The sequence below is a fragment of the Myxine glutinosa genome, chromosome 8 (genome assembly GCF_964187855.1).
Source record: "Myxine glutinosa chromosome 8, kmMyxGlut1.1, whole genome shotgun sequence".
Lineage (NCBI taxonomy): Eukaryota > Metazoa > Chordata > Myxini > Myxiniformes > Myxinidae > Myxine > Myxine glutinosa.
In genome coordinates, this window is record NC_136268.1 from 77449613 (window position 1) to 77467561 (window position 17949).

A 17949-nucleotide genomic window follows, 5' to 3' on the forward strand; every position below is an offset into this window, starting at 1 on the left:
TAACTATTTTAAAACTAAAACAATTCGAACATGGAATACATACTGACACTGCACTTTCAGGTCTCCTACAAATCCTACCCTGTCGCCTCACCGTGGCGTAGGAGTGGCAATGGTCAATGGCATCGAATGTCATGGCTAGCAAAGACAGGGAGGTACACTTGATTTAAATTTGGAAAAATTTTTTTTTTTTTTTTTTGGCCCCGGTACGGGCACCCACGTATGGGCACGTCCTAGTCTATCTATAATTCCACTAATCTCTGTGTGTATGTTTGTTTGTACGTTTGTTTGTTTGTTTGTATGTCTGTGACCGCTGTTTCTCGACAACTACCGGTCCGATATACTTGAAACTTGCCAGGTATATTGCTGGGGACCCGAGGATGTGCCTTTTCAAGGTTTTAAATTAATCGCAGAAGTAGTTACCGAGCTATGTCCAAAAAACGATTCAACCAATCAGAGAGCAGCGAGCTATCACGTGTGCCGAACGTGGCGAACACACTCTGCCTCGGATGGCACATTTGAGAGCGTATTCATTTATTTCCCGTCGGCAAACTATGTTGCCGTTAAACTATGTTTTAAAACTAATTATAAAACTAATTAAAACTAATTTGCGATTCATCGTAACTGCGATTTGCGAACTTCCGGACAGTGAGGACTGCACTTCCGGCATCCAATCACAGAACGCGTTGTTGCGTTGTTGTTGCGTGTTTTTCCTTTTCATTTTTTTCATTGAATTGATTGATTCCTTGCGCTTAAATTGCAAACAGCCAAAATACGTTGGCGCTAATTGAATAATTGGGCATTAACCCTAAATGGCGAATAATCGTAACTGCGACATGCGAACTTCCGGACAGTGAGGACTTCACTTCCGGCCTTACGAAAGTGCCGACTTACTGTCTCGATTGTATCTTCCCACTGTCTTATTGTTATATCTATCTATTCTATCTATCTATTCTATTCTATTACCTATTCTATTATCTATTATACAATGCCCCAATCGAGTCGTCGTTTACGAGAACGAAGGAACGAAGCTGCACGGCGTGCACGCGCAATGGAATCTGACGAAGAACGAGCTGCTCGCCTGACACGCGACGTTACGCGCGTGACAAGTCGTCGTGCAGCTGATACGGATGAAGAACGGACTGCTCGCTTGGCAGACAACACTCGACGCATAACAAGTGGTCGTGCAGAAGAAACGGATGAAGAACGGACTGCTCGCGTGGCAGACAACACTCGACGCATAACAAGTCGTCGTGCAGAAGAAACGGATGAAGAACGGACTGCTCGCGTGGCAGACAACACTCGACGCATAACAAGTCGTCGTGCAGAAGAAACGGATGAAGAACAGACTGCTCGCGTGGCAGACAACACTCGACGCATAACAAGTCGTCGTGCAGAAGAAACGGATGAAGAACGGACTGCTCGCGTGGCAGACAACACTCGACGCATAACAAGTCGTCGTGCAGAAGAAACGGATGAAGAACGGACTGCTCGCGTGGCAGACAACACTCGACGCATAACAAGTCGTCGTGTAGAAGAAACGGATGAAGAACGGACTGCTCGCGTGGCAGACAACACTCGACGCATAACAAGTCGTCGTGCACAACAAACGGATGAAGAACGGACTGCTCGCGTGGCAGACAACACTCAACGCATAACAAGTCGTCGTGCAGAATAAACGGATGAAGAACGGACTGCTCGCTTGGCAGACAACACTTGACGCATAACAAGTCGTCGTGCAGAAGAAACGGATGAGGTACGGACTGCTCGCTTGGCAGACAACACTGGACGCGAGACAAGGCGTCGTGCAGAAGAAATCCCTCACCAGCGAGAAGACCGGCAAGTAAGGGATGCCCTGCGCCATCAGGATGTACACCGTGTGAGACTAGAGCAGGCTCGCCATGACAATCGCAACCTTGCTCGATACGATGATACCGATTTCTTCCGAGAGGTACTTCATGGTGAGTACAGGCACGCGCTGAGCAGGACCTCAATATTTCAATGCACTAAATGCTCGCATTGTGCTGCTTTGGTGTGGAATGAGGAGAGAAGAGGATTTTGCTGCAACCACGGCAAGGTCGATCTTATGCATGATCCTACGAATCCAAAACCCGGTTCAATTCCATCACATCCTCCAGATGCTATTAAAAACCTTTTCCTTAACCAGGCCTTTGTGAAGCACGCGAAACAGTACAACAACGCGCTGGCAATGGCAAGTATCGGTGTCCGAGAGATACGTATGCCTGGCTTCAATCCTGGAGTGCGCATACAAGGTAAGGTTTACCATTACATTGGTGCTCCTCTTGCCGATCTGGGTTGTACCCCACGCTTTGCTCAGATCTACTTTCACGATCCAGCCCATGAGCTGGATTATCGTCGTGCCCACACCTCGAACAGTGGCCTGAATGAGCAGTTTTTGCTAAGAGCACAACAGGCCATTCATGAGTGCAACCCATACGTCCAGCAATTCAAATCAGCCATTGAGTATGTGGTTCATAATGATAGCGCCAATGAACTGAATATTGTGTTAACAGGTCGCACGCGGCGCCGAGACCTTCATCATGGTACCGTCAACCTTCCCTCCCCAGACAGCGATGTGGCTGTCATTGCTCCAGGGGCAATGACAACTGAGCAGTTTGGAAGGCTGGCAGTCACTGTTCACCTCAGAGGAGGAGGTTTACAGACAATAGACGCCATGCATCCAGCGTATGACCCACTATCATACATACTTCTGCTACCCTGCGGCTCTCAGGGGTACCACACTGAGTTGGCAGGGACAACGCCAACAACTTTCTACCGCTACCATCTACAAGTACGTGATCCTACTCATCACTTCAATCTACTGCTTCGTGGTGGAAGGTTGACACAGCAGTACGTATGCGACATGATGGCAAAAATTGAGTCACACCGTCTCACTTGGATTCGCTGCAACCAGAAGTCAATTAAGGCAGAAAAGTATAAGATCATCGTTGATGCGTTGAACAGTGATGCTGAGGTGCTACCTGGACGCCTCACCATTCTGCCACCGTCAATTTATGGGTCGCCACGTTGGTATGCCAAAGAGTTTCAGGATGCAATGGCTTTAGTCTGAGTCAAGGGAAAGCCAGACTTTTTCCTAACATTCACCTGCAACCCAAAGTGGCCAGAAATTAAAGAATCGGTTTTTGAGGGTCAGCCACCCAATGCAAGACCTGATATCATCGCCCGGGTGTTTCATATGAAGGTGTAAGCACTCCTCGCAGACATCCTCAAGCATGACATCTTGGGGCATGTGGATGCTTACGTGATGGTGAAGGAAACGCAAAAGCGTCACCTTCCCCATATACACATGCTCCTGACCGTGGTACCTCGCGACAAGCCCAGAACACCAGCAGATGTCGATCGCGTGGTCTCTGCTGAGATTCCTGACAGACTCACAAATCCGGAACTACACCGTATTGTGACATCACACATGATTCACGGCCCATGTGGGGAATGGAACATCTTGAGCCCTTGCATGGCAGACCGGAAGTGCACAAAGGACTATCCCAAAGCCCTACGACAAACAACAAGCTTCTCTGATGACTCCTATCCCCTGTACAGAAGACGGGCAGAAGCTGTACCTGGTGATCCCATCATGAAGACAATACGAGGCGGTGCTAACGTATTAGTTAACAATGCATCGGTTGTGCCTTACAATCCATATATTGTCCTCAGGTACGATGCTCACATCAACCTTGAGATCGTCTGTGCTGTCACCTGTGTCAAGTACCTGTACAAATACCTTGAAAAGGGCCCGGACCAGTGCCTGGTCAGACTTGAGCCTCATGAGAGGATGCGAGAGGCATTACGACATGATGAAGTGGCACGCTACGAACTAGGGCGTTACATCACCGCATCTGAGGGATACTGGCGCATATACGATTTCCCCATTCAACGCAAGTACCCACCAGTCGAGATGCTGGCACTCCATCTACAGGATGAGCAGGTGATCACGTTCAATGACGAAGGTGCCGTACAGAACGTGGCAGAGTCAGGACCCCCTGCAACAACCCTCACCGCCTTTTTCGAAGCCATGAATCTCCATCCACACATGCGTCATGTTCTATATCCAGATGTATTCCAACACTTCACCTACTTGAGGAAAAGGTTTCAATTGCGGAAGAGAAGGCTGAGTTTCCAGGATAACCGTAAGGCTGATACGGTTGGGCGGCTCCCCATTATTCCCGTCAACTCACATACTGCCGAGTTGTACTATCTCCGCATGCTACTGTACCGCGTGCCTGGCCCCACATGCTTTCAGGATCTCCGTCGTGTTGGTGGTAGGGTCATGGAGACCTATCTGGCAGCCTGCATTGCATATGGCATCGTTGACAATGACCAGGAGGTGGATTCTGTTATGGAAGAGGCTGCAAATATTGCATTTGGCCCTGCAGTCCGCGAAGTATTTGCCAACATGCTCATATTCGTTCTCAGAGGCAACCACGTGCAGTTCTGGGAAAGGCACAAGTATGTGCTGTGCGAGGACTTCATGCGTGCAGCAGGTGTGAATGAACCAAATGGACGCATTGTGAGTGCAGTGCTACAAGAGCTGAGGAACAAAGTTGAGTGCCACGGCTTTTCGCTCAGTAAGACCTTTGGCCTTCCTGAGCCTGAACCAGTTCATTTCCAGTCTCGCATTCCGCGCGTCATCGAGCACGAAACAGTGCACAATATAGGAGAACTTGAGGCTCACATCGCTCAAACAGAGTGCCTTCTTAATGACGAGCAGCGCGTTGTTGTCGATACAGTGATGCGGAGTGTGGAACACGGACATGGCTGCATGCTTGCAGTTGATGCAAGTGGTGGGACTGGGAAAACATTCACATTGTCTCATATACTCAACAAAGTGCGAGCAATGGGCAAAGTGGCTCTTGCAACTGCTGCAAGTGGTATTGCAGCTACGCTGCTGCCTAAAGGGGCCACCTTCCATAGTAGGACCAAGTGTCCTCTCATTCTCACTGATGAGTCCACTTGCAACATCAGTGAAAATGACACCACTGCAGCACTCATACGCATGACTAATCTAATGGTGGTGGATGAGGTTTCAATGATGGATCGTCGCGCATTGGAGGCAGCAGATCGAACATTCCAGTGGCTTCGGGGCTCAGAGGACCCATTTGGCGGCATCGCAATGGTTTTCAGTGGTGACTGGAGGCAGATCCTTACTGTTGTGCCACACGGTAGCCGTATTGACATAGTTGGAAGGTGCTTCAAGAGCTCATACCTGTGGAGAAAAGTGCAGATACTTCGTCTCAGAGTAAACATGAGGATCATGCAGGGTGCTGGAGAACAACAGGACGAATCTGATTTTGCAAAATTCCTGCTGGATCTGGGTGAAGGGAAGATTCCTGTCAATCCAGAAGAGGGTGAATTTGCTATTGAGCTCAGGGAACCGCTCATTCTTCCAGGTGAAAAACTTCAGGATATTGTCACTTGGGTGTACGAAGACTTGCATAACAACATTAGCAACCCCAAGTGGCTATGCGAGCGTGTTATACTATGTCCGACCAATTCCGAAGTCGATCAGGTAAATGCCTACATGACGACCATATTTCCAGGGGAGGAACATGTTTGCTGTAGCGTCGATACAGCGGAATCTGAGGGTGATCATTTGTATCCGCCTGAGTTCCTGAACACCCTCTGTCCATCTGGTATGCCGCCACATCGAATCTCTCTCAAGGTGGGTATGGTAATCATGCTGCTGCGAAACTTCGACCAGCAAAGCGGGCACTGCAATGGCTCAAGGTACATCATACTTCAGATCCTTCCAAATCTGTTGGTTGCACAATCTGTGATGGGTGTCAATTCTGGACGCACATTGCTCATTCCACGCATAACCTTGAGTCCATCTGACAACATGTTCCCGTTCACTCTGCGGCGTCGGCAGTTTCCGGTACGACCCTGCTTTGCCATGACTGTGAATAAATCCCAAGGACAGTCGCTACACCATGTTGGGATCTTCTGCACACGAGACTTCTTCAGCCATGGTCAGTTCTACGTGGCGGCCAGTAGGGTTGGCAGATCCAGCAGCCTCCGCATTCTTGCCCTGGACGAGGAAACAAAGAAGAAGCGCCGTTTCCTCAGCAACGTTGTTTATGAAGAGGTGCTAACGAGATAACGGTGTGTACAATGTACATGTAGACAATTTTTATTATTATTTATTTATTGAAGAAAAATTGTTTCGAAACGAATTCATCAAAAAAAGTGCACAACTTCTTTTGCCAGTCGTACACCATGTGAGGATCTCCTGGAGAAGTGCCGTTTCCTCAGCAATGTTGTTTATGAAGAGCTGCTAACGACATACAGGTGTGTACATGTGGACAATTCTTATTATTTATTTATTGATTGAAGAAAAATTGTTACGAAAAGATTTCATCAAAATAAGTGCACAACTTCTTTTGCCAGTCGTACACCATGTGAGGATCTCCTGGAGAAGTGCCGTTTCCTCAGCAATGTTGTTTATGAAGAGCTGCTAACGACATACAGGTGTGTACATGTGGACAATTCTTATTATTTATTTATTGATTGAAGAAAAATTGTTACGAAAAGATTTCATCAAAATAAGTGCACAACTTCTTTTGGCAGTCGCTACACCATGTTGGGATCTTCTGCCCAAGAGACTTCTTCAGCCATTGCCAGTTCTACGTGGCGACCTGTAGGGTTGGCAGATCCAGCAGCCTCCGCATTCTTGCCCAGGACGAGGAAACAAAGAAGAAGCGCCGTTTCCTCTGCAATGTTGTTTATGAAGTGGTGCTAACGACATAAAGGTGTGTACAATGTACATGTAGACAATTTTTATTATTCTTTGTTTGGGAGGGAGATGGGAGGGTGATGGGGCAAGGTGATGGGGCAGGGTGATGGGGCAGGGTGATGGGAGGGTGATGGCAGGGTGATGGGGGGGTGATGGCAGGGTGATGGGAGGGTGATGGCAGAGGGTGATGGCAGAGGGTGATGGGAGAGTGATGGGAGGGTGATGGGGGGGAGATGGGAGGGTGATGGGGCAGGGTGATGGGGCAGGGTGATGGCAGGGTGATGGCAGGGTGATGGGAGGGTGATGGCAGGGTGATGGGACGGTGATGGGACGGTGATGGCAGAGGGTGATGGCAGAGGGTGATTGCAGAGGGTGATGGCAGAGGGTGATGGCAGAGGGTGATGGCAGAGGGTGGTGGGAGGGAGATGGCAGGGTGATGGGAGGGTGATGGGAGGGTGATGGGGGGGAGATGGGAGGGTGATGGGGCAGGGTGATGGGGCAGGGTGATGGCAGGGTGATGGCAGGGTGATGGGAGGGTGATGGCAGGGTGATGGAAGGGTGATGGCAGAGGGTGATGGCAGAGGGTGATGGCAGAGGGTGATGGCAGAGGGTGATGGCAGAGGGTGATGGCAGAGGGTGATGGCAGAGGGTGATGGCAGGGTGATGGGAGGGTTATGGCAGAGGGTGATGGCAGAGGGTGGTGGGAGGGAGATGGCAGGGTGATGGGAGGGTGATGTGAGGGTGATGGGGGGGAGATGGGAGGGTGATGGGGCAGGGTGATGGGGCAGGGTGATGGGGCAGGGTGATGGGAGGGTGATGGCAGGGTGATGGGAGGGTGATGGGAGGGTGATGGGAGGGTGATGGCAGTGGGTGATGGCAGGGAATTAACATTAACGAATAAAATTTGTAATGTAATAATTTGTAATAATTTGTAGTAATATAATAATAATAACGAATTCTGCTCTGTTTCAATTCTGTTTCAATTTGCTGATATGCTTTGCAAACCTTTTTTTTTTTTAACTATTTTAAAACTAAAACAATTCGAACATGGAATACATACTGACACTGCACTTTCAGGTCTCCTACAAATCCTACCCTGTCGCCTCACCGTGGCGTAGGAGTGGCAATGGTCAATGGCATCGAATGTCATGGCTAGCAAAGACAGGGAGGTACACTTGATTTAAATTTGGAAAAAATTTTTTTTTTTTTTTTTGGCCCCGGTACGGGCACCCACGTATGGGCACGTCCTAGTCTATCTATAATTCCACTAATCTCTGTGTGTATGTTTGTTTGTACGTTTGTTTGTTTGTTTGTATGTCTGTGACCGCTGTTTCTCGACAACTACCGGTCCGATATACTTGAAACTTGCCAGGTATATTGCTGGGGACCCGAGGATGTGCCTTTTCAAGGTTTTAAATTAATCGCAGAAGTAGTTACCGAGCTATGTCCAAAAAACGATTCAACCAATCAGAGAGCAGCGAGCTATCACGTGTGCCGAACGTGGCGAACACACTCTGCCTCGGATGGCACATTTGAGAGCGTATTCATTTATTTCCCGTCGGCAAACTATGTTGCCGTTAAACTATGTTTTAAAACTAATTATAAAACTAATTAAAACTAATTTGCGATTCATCGTAACTGCGATTTGCGAACTTCCGGACAGTGAGGACTGCACTTCCGGCATCCAATCACAGAACGCGTTGTTGCGTTGTTGTTGCGTGTTTTTCCTTTTCATTTTTTTCATTGAATTGATTGATTCCTTGCGCTTAAATTGCAAACAGCCAAAATACGTTGGCGCTAATTGAATAATTGGGCATTAACCCTAAATGGCGAATAATCGTAACTGCGACATGCGAACTTCCGGACAGTGAGGACTTCACTTCCGGCCTTACGAAAGTGCCGACTTACTGTCTCGATTGTATCTTCCCACTGTCTTATTGTTATATCTATCTATTCTATCTATCTATTCTATTCTATTACCTATTCTATTATCTATTATACAATGCCCCAATCGAGTCGTCGTTTACGAGAACGAAGGAACGAAGCTGCACGGCGTGCACGCGCAATGGAATCTGACGAAGAACGAGCTGCTCGCCTGACACGCGACGTTACGCGCGTGACAAGTCGTCGTGCAGCTGATACGGATGAAGAACGGACTGCTCGCTTGGCAGACAACACTCGACGCATAACAAGTGGTCGTGCAGAAGAAACGGATGAAGAACGGACTGCTCGCGTGGCAGACAACACTCGACGCATAACAAGTCGTCGTGCAGAAGAAACGGATGAAGAACGGACTGCTCGCGTGGCAGACAACACTCGACGCATAACAAGTCGTCGTGCAGAAGAAACGGATGAAGAACAGACTGCTCGCGTGGCAGACAACACTCGACGCATAACAAGTCGTCGTGCAGAAGAAACGGATGAAGAACGGACTGCTCGCGTGGCAGACAACACTCGACGCATAACAAGTCGTCGTGCAGAAGAAACGGATGAAGAACGGACTGCTCGTGTGGCAGACAACACTCGACGCATAACAAGTCGTCGTGCAGAAGAAACGGATGAAGAACGGACTGCTCGCGTGGCAGACAACACTCGACGCATAACAAGTCGTCGTGCACAACAAACGGATGAAGAACGGACTGCTCGCGTGGCAGACAACACTCGACGAATAACAAGTCGTCGTGCAGAATAAACGGATGAAGAACGGACTGCTCGCTTGGCAGACAACACTCGACGCATAACAAGTCGTCGTGCAGAAGAAACGGATGAGGTACGGACTGCTCGCTTGGCAGACAACACTGGACGCGAGACAAGGCGTCGTGCAGAAGAAATCCCTCACCAGCGAGAAGACCGGCAAGTAAGGGATGCCCTGCGCCATCAGGATGTACACCGTGTGAGACTAGAGCAGGCTCGCCATGACAATCGCAACCTTGCTCGATACGATGATACCGATTTCTTCCGAGAGGTACTTCATGGTGAGTACAGGCACGCGCTGAGCAGGACCTCAATATTTCAATGCACTAAATGCTCGCATTGTGCTGCTTTGGTGTGGAATGAGGAGAGAAGAGGATTTTGCTGCAACCACGGCAAGGTCGATCTTATGCATGATCCTACGAATCCAAAACCCGGTTCAATTCCATCACATCCTCCAGATGCTATTAAAAACCTTTTCCTTAACCAGGCCTTTGTGAAGCACGCGAAACAGTACAACAACGCGCTGGCAATGGCAAGTATCGGTGTCCGAGAGATACGTATGCCTGGCTTCAATCCTGGAGTGCGCATACAAGGTAAGGTTTACCATTACATTGGTGCTCCTCTTGCCGATCTGGGTTGTACCCCACGCTTTGCTCAGATCTACTTTCACGATCCAGCCCATGAGCTGGATTATCGTCGTGCCCACACCTCGAACAGTGGCCTGAATGAGCAGTTTTTGCTAAGAGCACAACAGGCCATTCATGAGTGCAACCCATACGTCCAGCAATTCAAATCAGCCATTGAGTATGTGGTTCATAATGATAGCGCCAATGAACTGAATATTGTGTTAACAGGTCGCACGCGGCGCCGAGACCTTCATCATGGTGCCGTCAACCTTCCCTCCCCAGACAGCGATGTGGCTGTCATTGCTCCAGGGGCAATGACAACTGAGCAGTTTGGAAGGCTGGCAGTCACTGTTCACCTCAGAGGAGGAGGTTTACAGACAATAGACGCCATGCATCCAGCGTATGACCCACTATCATACATACTTCTGCTACCCTGCGGCTCTCAGGGGTACCACACTGAGTTGGCAGGGACAACGCCAACAACTTTCTACCGCTACCATCTACAAGTACGTGATCCTACTCATCACTTCAATCTACTGCTTCGTGGTGGAAGGTTGACACAGCAGTACGTATGCGACATGATGGCAAAAATTGAGTCACACCGTCTCACTTGGATTCGCTGCAACCAGAAGTCAATTAAGGCAGAAAAGTATAAGATCATCGTTGATGCGTTGAACAGTGATGCTGAGGTGCTACCTGGACGCCTCACCATTCTGCCACCGTCAATTTATGGGTCGCCACGTTGGTATGCCAAAGAGTTTCAGGATGCAATGGCTTTAGTCCGAGTCAAGGGAAAGCCAGACTTTTTCCTAACATTCACCTGCAACCCAAAGTGGCCAGAAATTAAAGAATCGGTTTTTGAGGGTCAGCCACCCAATGCAAGACCTGATATCATCGCCCGGGTGTTTCATATGAAGGTGTAAGCACTCCTCGCAGACATCCTCAAGCATGACATCTTGGGGCATGTGGACGCTTACGTGATGGTGAAGGAAACGCAAAAGCGTCACCTTCCCCATATACACATGCTCCTGACCGTGGTACCTCGCGACAAGCCCAGAACACCAGCAGATGTCGATCGCGTGGTCTCTGCTGAGATTCCTGACAGACTCACAAATCCGGAACTACACCGTATTGTGACATCACACATGATTCACGGCCCATGTGGGGAATGGAACATCTTGAGCCCTTGCATGGCAGACCGGAAGTGCACAAAGGACTATCCCAAAGCCCTACGACAAACAACAAGCTTCTCTGATGACTCCTATCCCCTGTACAGAAGACGGGCAGAAGCTGTACCTGGTGATCCCATCATGAAGACAATACGAGGCGGTGCTAACGTATTAGTTAACAATGCATCGGTTGTGCCTTACAATCCATATATTGTCCTCAGGTACGATGCTCACATCAACCTTGAGATCGTCTGTGCTGTCACCTGTGTCAAGTACCTGTCCAAATACCTTGAAAAGGGCCCGGACCAGTGCCTGGTCAGACTTGAGCCTCATGAGAGGATGCGAGAGGCATTACGACATGATGAAGTGGCACGCTACGAACTAGGGCGTTACATCACCGCATCTGAGGGATACTGGCGCATATACGATTTCCCCATTCAACGCAAGTACCCACCAGTCGAGATGCTGGCACTCCATCTACAGGATGAGCAGGTGATCACGTTCAATGACGAAGGTGCCGTACAGAACGTGGCAGAGTCAGGACCCCCTGCAACAACCCTCACCGCCTTTTTCGAAGCCATGAATCTCCATCCACACATGCGTCATGTTCTATATCCAGATGTATTCCAACACTTCACCTACTTGAGGAAAAGGTTTCAATTGCGGAAGAGAAGGCTGAGTTTCCAGGATAACCGTAAGGCTGATACGGTTGGGCGGCTCCCCATTATTCCCGTCAACTCACATACTGCCGAGTTGTACTATCTCCGCATGCTACTGTACCGCGTGCCTGGCCCCACATGCTTTCAGGATCTCCGTCGTGTTGGTGGTAGGGTCATGGAAACCTATCTGGCAGCCTGCATTGCATATGGCATCGTTGACAATGACCAGGAGGTGGATTCTGTTATGGAAGAGGCTGCAAATATTGCATTTGGCCCTGCAGTCCGCGAAGTATTTGCCAACATGCTCATATTCGTTCTCAGAGGCAACCACGTGCAGTTCTGGGAAAGGCACAAGTATGTGCTGTGCGAGGACTTCATGCGTGCAGTAGGTGTGAATGAACCAAATGGACGCATTGTGAGTGCAGTGCTACAAGAGCTGAGGAACAAAGTTGAGTGCCACGGCTTTTCGCTCAGTAAGACCTTTGGCCTTCCTGAGCCTGAACCAGTTCATTTCCAGTCTCGCATTCCGCGCGTCATCGAGCACGAAACAGTGCACAATATAGGAGAACTTGAGGCTCACATCGCTCAAACAGAGTGCCTTCTTAATGACGAGCAGCGCGTTGTTGTCGATACAGTGATGCGGAGTGTGGAACACGGACATGGCTGCATGCTTGCAGTTGATGCAAGTGGTGGGACTGGGAAAACATTCACATTGTCTCATATACTCAACAAAGTGCGAGCAATGGGCAAAGTGGCTCTTGCAACTGCTGCAAGTGGTATTGCAGCTACGCTGCTGCCTAAAGGGGCCACCTTCCATAGTAGGACCAAGTGTCCTCTCATTCTCACTGATGAGTCCACTTGCAACATCAGTGAAAATGACACCACTGCAGCACTCATACGCATGACTAATCTAATGGTGGTGGATGAGGTTTCAATGATGGATCGTCGCGCATTGGAGGCAGCAGATCGAACATTCCAGTGGCTTCGGGGCTCAGAGGACCCATTTGGCGGCATCGCAATGGTTTTCAGTGGTGACTGGAGGCAGATCCTTACTGTTGTGCCACACGGTAGCCGTATTGACATAGTTGGAAGGTGCTTCAAGAGCTCATACCTGTGGAGAAAAGTGCAGATACTTCGTCTCAGAGTAAACATGAGGATCATGCAGGGTGCTGGAGAACAACAGGACGAATCTGATTTTGCAAAATTCCTGCTGGATCTGGGTGAAGGGAAGATTCCTGTCAATCCAGAAGAGGGTGAATTTGCTATTGAGCTCAGGGAACCGCTCATTCTTCCAGGTGAAAAACTTCAGGATATTGTCACTTGGGTGTACGAAGACTTGCATAACAACATTAGCAACCCCAAGTGGCTATGCGAGCGTGTTATACTATGTCCGACCAATTCCGAAGTCGATCAGGTAAATGCCTACATGACGACCATATTTCCAGGGGAGGAACATGTTTGCTGTAGCGTCGATACAGCGGAATCTGAGGGTGATCATTTGTATCCGCCTGAGTTCCTGAACACCCTCTGTCCATCTGGTATGCCGCCACATCGAATCTCTCTCAAGGTGGGTATGGTAATCATGCTGCTGCGAAACTTCGACCAGCAAAGCGGGCACTGCAATGGCTCAAGGTACATCATACTTCAGATCCTTCCAAATCTGTTGGTTGCACAATCTGTGATGGGTGTCAATTCTGGACGCACATTGCTCATTCCACGCATAACCTTGAGTCCATCTGACAACATGTTCCCGTTCACTCTGCGGCGTCGGCAGTTTCCGGTACGACCCTGCTTTGCCATGACTGTGAATAAATCCCAAGGACAGTCGCTACACCATGTTGGGATCTTCTGCACACGAGACTTCTTCAGCCATGGTCAGTTCTACGTGGCGGCCAGTAGGGTTGGCAGATCCAGCAGCCTCCGCATTCTTGCCCTGGACGAGGAAACAAAGAAGAAGCGCCGTTTCCTCAGCAACGTTGTTTATGAAGAGGTGCTAACGAGATAACGGTGTGTACAATGTACATGTAGACAATTTTTATTATTATTTATTTATTGAAGAAAAATTGTTTCGAAACGAATTCATCAAAAAAAGTGCACAACTTCTTTTGCCAGTCGTACACCATGTGAGGATCTCCTGGAGAAGTGCCGTTTCCTCAGCAATGTTGTTTATGAAGAGCTGCTAACGACATACAGGTGTGTACATGTGGACAATTCTTATTATTTATTTATTGATTGAAGAAAAATTGTTACGAAAAGATTTCATCAAAATAAGTGCACAACTTCTTTTGCCAGTCGTACACCATGTGAGGATCTCCTGGAGAAGTGCCGTTTCCTCAGCAATGTTGTTTATGAAGAGCTGCTAACGACATACAGGTGTGTACATGTGGACAATTCTTATTATTTATTTATTGATTGAAGAAAAATTGTTACGAAAAGATTTCATCAAAATAAGTGCACAACTTCTTTTGGCAGTCGCTACACCATGTTGGGATCTTCTGCCCAAGAGACTTCTTCAGCCATTGCCAGTTCTACGTGGCGACCTGTAGGGTTGGCAGATCCAGCAGCCTCCGCATTCTTGCCCAGGACGAGGAAACAAAGAAGAAGCGCCGTTTCCTCTGCAATGTTGTTTATGAAGTGGTGCTAACGACATAAAGGTGTGTACAATGTACATGTAGACAATTTTTATTATTCTTTGTTTGGGAGGGAGATGGGAGGGTGATGGGGCAAGGTGATGGGGCAGGGTGATGGGGCAGGGTGATGGGAGGGTGATGGCAGGGTGATGGGGGGGTGATGGCAGGGTGATGGGAGGGTGATGGCAGAGGGTGATGGCAGAGGGTGATGGGAGAGTGATGGGAGGGTGATGGGGGGGAGATGGGAGGGTGATGGGGCAGGGTGATGGGGGCAGGGTGATGGCAGGGTGATGGCAGGGTGATGGGAGGGTGATGGCAGGGTGATGGGACAGTGATGGCAGAGGGTGATGGCAGAGGGTGATTGCAGAGGGTGATGGCAGAGGGTGATGGCAGAGGGTGATGGCAGAGGGTGATGGCAGAGGGTGGTGGGAGGGAGATGGGAGGGTGATGGGAGGGTGATGGGGGGGAGATGGGAGGGTGATGGGGCAGGGTGATGGGGCAGGGTGATGGCAGGGTGATGGCAGGGTGATGGGAGGGTGATGGCAGGGTGATGGAAGGGTGATGGCAGAGGGTGATGGCAGAGGGTGATGGCAGAGGGTGATGGCAGAGGGTGATGGCAGAGGGTGATGGCAGGGTGATGGGAGGGTTATGGCAGAGGGTGATGGCAGAGGGTGGTGGGAGGGAGATGGCAGGGTGATGGGAGGGTGATGTGAGGGTGATGGGGGGGAGATGGGAGGGTGATGGGGGCAGGGTGATGGGGCAGGGTGATGGGGCAGGGTGATGGGAGGGTGATGGCAGGGTGATGGGAGGGTGATGGGAGGGTGATGGGAGGGTGATGGCAGTGGGTGATGGCAGGGAATTAACATTAACGAATAAAATTTGTAATGTAATAATTTGTAATAATTTGTAGTAATATAATAATAATAACGAATTCTGCTCTGTTTCAATTCTGTTTCAATTTGCTGATATGCTTTGCAAACCTTTTTTTTTTTAAACTATTTTAAAACTAAAACAATTCGAACATGGAATACATACTGACACTGCACTTTCAGGTCTCCTACAAATCCTACCCTGTCGCCTCACCGTGGCGTAGGAGTGGCAATGGTCAATGGCATCGAATGTCATGGCTAGCAAAGACAGGGAGGTACACTTGATTTAAATTTGGAATTTTTTTTTTTTTTTTTTTTTGGCCCCAGTACGGGCACCCACGTACGGGCACGTCCTAGTCCAACTAAATCACGTGATATCCAACTAAATCACGTGATATCCAACGAAATCACGTGATATCCAACTAAATCACGCGATATCCAACTAAATCACACGATATCCAACTAAATCACGTGATATCCAACTAAATCACGCGATATCCAACTAAATCATGTGATATCCAACTAAATCATGCGATATCCAACTAAATCATGCGATATCCAACTAAATCATGCTATATCCAACTAAATCATGCGATATCCAACTAAATCACAGGATATCCAACTAAATCACGCGATATCCAACTAAATCATGCGATATCCAACGAAAGCATGCGATATCCAACTAAATCACGCGACATCCAACTGTTACGGATCCCGGATTTAGAGGAGTTACTATTCATGTCATTGCTTATTAATGTTTATTCTATTAAAGGTTGTTGTGGTTAAAGGGTTAGAGAGGCTCCGGATAACAGGAGACCGGAAACGGGATAGTGAACCGGAAGAAGAAAAAGACACGAGGTCCGGGAGAAGCGGCGATCCTCTTCTTCCTCGCCCAGCTCCGACGCGAGCGGTGTCGATATTGAGCAGCGTGGGGAATGCTGCGTTTGAAAGCCCGTCTGGCGAAAGAAGTTACCTGCGCGGGGTAATTACCGGTTACGCGTCAAGTTGCCGTGGGTTCGTGCACGGAACCAAGCGTCCGGCACAGTTCGCCTCAACGTCTACAAGGACGCGTACGGGTCGCACCTTGGGCCTCGCGCGCTTTGCGAGCCGCGCCTTGCTTTGCCCGCTTTGCTTTGCAAGGAGGTGTGCACTGCAGCAGCTGTTCCCGGTACGCGACGTGCACGTTTGGAGCACATCAGCCAGGGGTTCCTTCAACCGCCCGTGTGCGGAGAAGTCGACCTTCACCTTGGTCTGGAGGGGCCCAGAGACATTGTGAGGGACAGTGACCATTGAGGGGTCGTGAGTGGGGAAAGGGGGGAAATATATGAGATGGCCATCTTAGTAATATTGGTGATTGATTGTTGATGGTTGTTGATTGATTGGGGAATATATTATTGAGTAATCCGGGTCCTTGGTGTGGGGTTTCTTATTGACTTGAATTATTGTGTCTTTCATATTGATTGCGCTACGAAAGCGTATAAATCAGAGATCTTTCTGGCGGGGTCCTCCCACGGTCCGGGGGGTCACCAAGACCAGGTAGTTACCGGGAGGACCACGTAACAGAATTGGGGGCTCATCCAAATTACGATTTGCGGATTCGCAATTAGGTCTACGTCCGGGATCTATAAAAGTTTCTAAATTTTAGTCCGGGAAAGAATTCCCAAGAGTGGGAACTTTTCCAACGTTCCCAAAATTGTTTTGCTCTGCCGACAAAACAACAACAACAAAAAAAAAAAACAATAGCAATAATAGTAATACTGTTGCTTTTCTTTGTTGGAAATTTCTGGGGTGAAGGTTAACAGGTGTTACCAGTAGTCACCATGGCGTTTGTGGCACAGAACTTTGCGGTAACCCCTAGTGAGGCACAGTTTCGAGCATTACTAAAATCGGACCTCTTGAAATTGGCCAAACATTTTAACTTGGAGGTCCGAACTAATTTGAGGAAGGCAGAGTTGCAGACCACGGTGATACAATCTATGGTGGGATTAGGAACATGGGACGAGTTAGCCTGGCAGTGGCTACCCGAAGAACCAGAAGACGTTGAGCTCCGGAAACTGGAGTTGCAATTACGGAGCCAGGCACGGATCAAAGAAGAGGAAAGGAAAGCAGAAGAGAGGAGAGAAGAGAAACAAGCAGAGGAAAGGAGAGTGGAACGAGAACTCCAGGAAAGGTTAAAAGAAGAGGAAAGGAAAGCAGAAGAGAGGAGAGAAGAGAAACAAGCAGAGGAAAAGAGAGTGGAACGAGAACTCCAGGAAAGGTTAAAAGAAGAAGAAAGGAAAGCAGAAAAGGAAAGAACAGAAGAGGAAAGGAAAGCAGAAGAAAGGAGAGAAGAGAAACAAGCAGAGGAAAGGAGAGTGGAACGAGAACTCCAGGAAAGGTTAGCAGAAGAAGAAAGGAAAGCAGAAAAGGAAAGAGCAGAAGAAGAAAGGAAAGCAGAAGAGAGGAAAGAAGAGAAACAAGCAGAGGAAAGGAGAGTGGAATGAGAACTCCAGGAAAGGTTAGAAGGGAGAAAAGCAGAGGAGAGGAGAGCTGC

At 48.7% G+C, this 17949-nt stretch overlaps 1 long non-coding RNA gene across 1 annotated transcript in view; it reads left to right on the forward strand.

Annotated features, from left to right (window-relative positions):
• LOC144893157 (uncharacterized) overlaps positions 1-17932 on the forward strand; it is a 263609-nt gene extending 245677 nt beyond the window's left edge. Inside the window, exons 2-3 of the long non-coding RNA XR_013624217.1 lie at positions 17605-17673; positions 17914-17932. This is a non-coding gene — a long non-coding RNA (uncharacterized LOC144893157). The remainder of the gene's footprint in view (positions 1-17604; positions 17674-17913) is intronic.
• Positions 17933-17949: the final 17 nt, after the last annotated feature.